The following is a 6,000-nucleotide window of genomic DNA, read 5'->3' as shown; positions in this document are numbered from 1 at the left end:
AAAGAATAATAGTATCAATGATATTTAAATAACTTAAAATATTAAAAAACTTTTTCTATACTACAAATAAATAGTTAATCATTTGAACTTTTCACACCTTTTTTAACATTAGTATTTTTAGAATATTTTAATTCTTCTTTTAAAGGTAGTTTGTGGTACTCTATATACTTTGGCAGCTTTTTTATATCCTTCACTCTTAAGCCGAATGGTTCTTCAAAGAACCTTTAAGGGTTCTTCGCTTTGACGCTGGTAGAGCACCCGCAGAGGTTCTTCAAAGAACCCTTTGCGAAGGTTCTTCGGAAGAACCTTAAAGTAAGGTTATTTAAAGAACCTTTAAGGGTTTTTCGCATTGATGCTGGTAGAGCACCCGTAGAGGTTCTTTAAAGAACCCTTTGAAAGGGTTCTTTGGAAGAACTTTAAAATAAGGTTCTTTAAGAACCCGTTATAGTTCTTCATCGAACCGTTCAATGTTTTTGCATTATTGCTAACGTTGCACGGATACTTTTTTGACTTCTCGAACATTTCTTATTATTAAATATTTATAATATATAATTATTTATAGACTTTTAATATTCAATTATAATTATTTAAGATATTTAAGCTAGTTACTTAACGCCAAAATTAAAATGTAAAAAATGACTTTGCTAAATATTTAACATATATTTCAATATACGGTAATAAAGAAAAAAAGATATTCTTAAACAATTTATATAAATATAATATTTTCAAACAATTAACAAAAATAAATTTTATTTTACAATCCAATTTGACATGGTCTTCAATTATAAAAAAATAAGTGTTTTCTAGTGTTAAATCCATGGTCCAATACGAATAAACATGATATTTCTGTTGTCGCATTCGTTTGAAGAATTATCTAAAATTCAATAACGGAACATATATATATATATATATATATATATATATATATATATATATATATATATATATATATATATATATATATATATATATATATATATATATATATATATATATCGTCACATGTTTTTGCTGTTTCAAATCTCCATACTATGTATATAAATAATAAACTATTTGACTATTTTAAATAATATACTATTTTACCTGTTTTTGTTAATATTGAAGCAATAATCAAGTTATGAATGAAGCAATAACATTTAATATCAAACAATTTTTTTAATATCTTATAAATTTTGACTTTGCCACATTTAGCCTATTGCATCCATTTGCATATAAAGCTTTTCGTTTGATGCAGTTCTTTATCAAGATCTTTACCAAATCTCAGTGTCATTTTATTTCTTTAATATTTAAATATGTAAAATAATATAATTAAGAATATAATTAGAGTTTAACTTTTTGCAGACTTGTAGACTTTATGTCGACTCGTAGACTTCATATATGAAGTATATATATAACAGAATACAAAATATTATGGAAATATTAATTAGAATTAATTAGAAACTCACAATAGCATGGTAATGCAGCAAATTTAAACTAAAAAATGCATAACTTCAATAACTGTTTATATATTACTTACTATTTAAAATAAGTTTTTAATTTGCTATTTACACTATTTTAAATAATTGTTTTTTTAAACAAATAATAATAATCATTTTAAAAATATTATTTTGACTCTCTTAAGATTATTATTCTAGTGTCCTTTTTACTGTGCTTCTATTAAATGACAAAATATTTACATAAAAAACATATCAGAAAAACTTATTTAAAATACAAGTTTCTAAGAGTAATACAGGTGTAACCATCTTGTAGTTCATTTGTATCAAGCAGTTGATAGTCACGAACTTCATTTGGTAAACATATTGACAAAGTTTCCTCTTTTTTAACTCTGAATGCATGCATATGCGCATTATATTTGTCACAAATTAGCGGCTTACCGCAAAATACGCAGAGTTGTCGAAATTAAATAATGTGAATTATGTTGAAAAACAAAGGAATCTCTTCAGTGTGTAATAAAGATAAAATCAAAAACATCCTTGACAAAGAAAGACATTAATATATATACCTATGTATATAATATAAATATATGATATTTTATTAACATATATATATATATTGGCTTGAAAATATATAGAAACTTCAATCTAGCCAATAACTTTTTGTCTAAGTTCTGGGAGTCCTTAAAGTTTTAATTATACGCAAACATCTTCTATACTCCAGTTCAAGCAATCTGCCATTTTTTAAATTTCTACAAATAATATATTTATCTAAATAAAACCATTCGCAATATACAATGATATATTAATTTATTATATGCATGATAAAAGCATATAGAAATATGAAAACTGCTTTAAAATAAAAAAAATAAAAAACACGTTGCTTTTATAATCGCTGATGATGTTAACAACGGTAACAAAAACAACTCAAATGTTTAAAAAACAAATTAAATACTATCATGATAATCATTTGCTATTGTTATTATACCACTCTTTTTAAATTCGTACCAGTCTACCAATATAACGACAGATTAGAAAAATGAAATAGTGTTTACAAAGATTTGAAGAACCCTATATTAAGGTTCTTCCAGGTTTTCCGTAAAACGATTTGAAGAACCTTGTAAGTTCTTTGTACTGCTTTGTAAATAAGCCGCCGGTTCTTCAGAGAACCATTAGAGAATATAAAGAACCCGTAGGTTCTTTAAAGAACCTTAATTTTTCCAAGAACCTTTTTTGCCGGTTCTTCAAGGAAACGGCAAAGAACCGCGAAGAACTTTTTAGATTTACAGTGTTGGTCATCATTTTTCACGGAGAGAATTGCTTGTTGCATGGCACTTTCACTCCATGGCTATCGACTTGATTTTCGTTTACAATTTCTCATATCATTTATTTTAAAAAACGGTTATTATTTGTATAGGACCTTTTAACCAAAAAGTACAAAAGTATCATAAAGTATACTAGAATAAAAAAAAAGAAAAAAGTTTTCTAGTCAAAGTTCTTACAATTATAATCAAAATATAAATGGAAGATATATGCAATGTGGAACACAAATGTATTCAGGTTAAAAAATTATTTTAAGTTTATAAAAATGTTATATATAGTTAGTCTTCAATTTATTTAAAAACCCTTGCGGTAAAATGGGATACCCCCTATTATGCCCCATATTCATACCTTATTTTGCTCCATTGGTGACATATTGCTAAAAACAGTGCCACATCTATGAAAAGTTCAGACATTTCAAAATTCAAAAGTTTTAATAATACCCAGTTTTATAATAAAATGCAATATGAGCTTTAGCGTATCACATAAAATAATAAAACTCTGCATCATATAATATGACACGGTTAAGTTACATCAAAGTTCATTTTAAGTTATATTTACTAAGTCAAGACCAATTTTTCTAAAATTTAAAAAACTAATGAGTAATTCCACGTCAAAACAACCAATTTTTTTTAAAAATGCAACCGTATCTCCTTGGATTTACTTTATATTGTTATCATAGTTAGTACATGAGAAAATAAGATAAATCCCAAAACCTCAAGGTCTAACGCCCAACGGTTCGTGAGTAATGGTTGTTTTAATTTTGGCTACTATTATTGTTTTGGTTATTTTCCACTATTTTTAAATTTACATTTCTCCTTATAAAACCAAGTCTTTAAACGTGTGAATTCTAAAAATAAGTGACTTAGTTAATCTCAAGGTGAGGAATTTGAATATATAAATAGAAAACTCATTTTATAATTAAAAACTACCTAAATATCAATTATAAATGTTAAAATAACGAACACCTGCCCCAGTCAAACTTTTAGGTGTGCGGTAAATTTTTTAGGCTTAAAATTTCAAAATAAATCATTGTATGTTTGAAGAACATTGTGTAAAAAAATCATTTCTGCCAAATACATAGTTTAAAAATTAAATGAAATATATTACAAAAAAAGCAAATATAGCATATTTTGATTATCGTAGTATTCAAAATAAATAAAAATGATGCATACTTGAATTGATATACAATTTTTTATAATATATCCATTAAAAAATTATTGATTTACAAATATATACTTATTAATTTTGTTAAAATCTTTTTTTGAAAGTTCATATTTGTCTGATATTATTGTTGGTACACTTATTAATGTTATTACATTGGTGGTCGGTATCCAACAATAATCATCCTTTTTTGACCAGAAAAACTGTTCAGATGGACCGTGTGGATGCATAAACTTGATTTTTATATCATTATATTCTTCATCTTTTTCTTTGACTACTGCAAAACGAGTCGTATGTACATGCGTAATATTCGTACTTCTGCATTAGCTCAAAATTTATTAAACTTAAATTTTGGTAACTTGATTTTTTAGTTATATTAATAAGTTTTGGATTTTTATCGTTACTAGTTTTCTTAAATAACATAGATGTTTTTGAAACTGGTATGCAATAGTAAAATTCCAGAGTTCCTGGTATTGTTTTTCCCTTCTTAAATCGTTTATTTTGTGTAGCTCTAACATTAACCATAGTTTCTTTTATCAATTTGAAACAACTTTATTGTGAGCATTTTTTGAGTACAAAATTCAAACATTGCATCGACTGTTGGTATTTGATTTTTCTTTGGACGTTGCAAACTTTCTCTGGCTGTTTTTCGTTTTACTGTACCAACTATTGCATCACAAGAAGATTTGCCATGAGTTGTTGCAAAAAATATCCATTCAGCATCCAATAAAAAAATTTTTGAGTGATGGAATAGTATAAAACAATTGAGTGAAGGGGCATCCAGATTTACATCAATGATAACTTTGGATCTCATCTTTCACAACAAATTCATAATTTTCTGAAAAGTTACTCAATTTGAATTTAAATCTTTAAGAAACTTTGTTTGGCATTTAGAAATATACGAGTGAGCTGTTAGTTCATCAATACACTTCACTACTAACTCTATATAAGTTTTAACAGTTTCAGTTTGTGTGACGAGTTGGGTCCTGTCAGTAACTTGCCACTGATTAAAACTTAACTCGTCATCAAAATCAAGTTCTTTAAGCTCTTTAAGAAGAAATAGCTGTAAGGCATCTGTTCCTGGTCAACTCAAACATCTATTAACCATACACTTATATTTTGAAATGTCACAAACCACCTAAAAAACAAGTTTATTTATTATAATTTACTATAAATTTTCGATTATAATCATTAAATAATTATAATAATAACTAAAATCATTATAATAATGATTAAAAGTAATCATAATAAACGATATCATTTTTAGGATTTCCTATCTTATAACATACATTAAACACACTTGTAACTGAAATCAAACCTTTTCCAATAAATATTTATAAATTATATCCCATTTCATTGCATATAAAGTTAAAACTGCATATTGATGATAAACACATACACTCACAGTAAGTTCCTGAGGCTCTAACACTTACACATCACTTAGGACGCAGACTTCAAAATTTAGTAATTTCAAGATTAATCCGTGGATTTACAACTTTAAATTGACTGTACTTTTCTTTCAGGTTACACAATAGCAACCGTTTTTGTGCATATTTTCTGTTATTTTTTCTTTTTCCAACACTTACATAATCTTTTTTACATGACATTGTTCGTGAGTATTCATCATTTTCATAAAAACTTTGAATAATGGAGACAACATTAAAAGGAACACTTTTTCCAATTTTGTTCAATGGGAGTGAAAGTATGCCTCTCTCTTCTTTCATATGAGGTGTTGTTCGAATAGCATTTACACTAATTTCAAAGTAGATAGAAGCATAGCCTCTAGACCACGATTCAGAAGTTAAAGTGAGAAATTTTAATATATTTTTGTAGTCAGAAGCATTTATCTGTTCTTTTATCAAAAGTGTCAATCTATCCAGATCAGATGCTCTGTTTTTAAATAAGACACAGTTGTATTATTTATAAAATGTGAACTAGTTATTTCATAATGGGCTGCTAAATCTTCACCAATCTTTTTTATTGGCTTTTTATATTTTTTCATTGCAGAGACAACACGTTGATGTAAAGCAACAGAATGTAAATCAATAGGAGATTCTCCTAAAGTTTTCAGGGATAAATTAAT

The sequence above is a fragment of the Hydra vulgaris genome, chromosome 08, assembly GCF_038396675.1.
Source record: "Hydra vulgaris chromosome 08, alternate assembly HydraT2T_AEP".
Lineage (NCBI taxonomy): Eukaryota > Metazoa > Cnidaria > Hydrozoa > Anthoathecata > Hydridae > Hydra > Hydra vulgaris.
Note: the sequence above shows the minus strand (reverse complement) of the source record.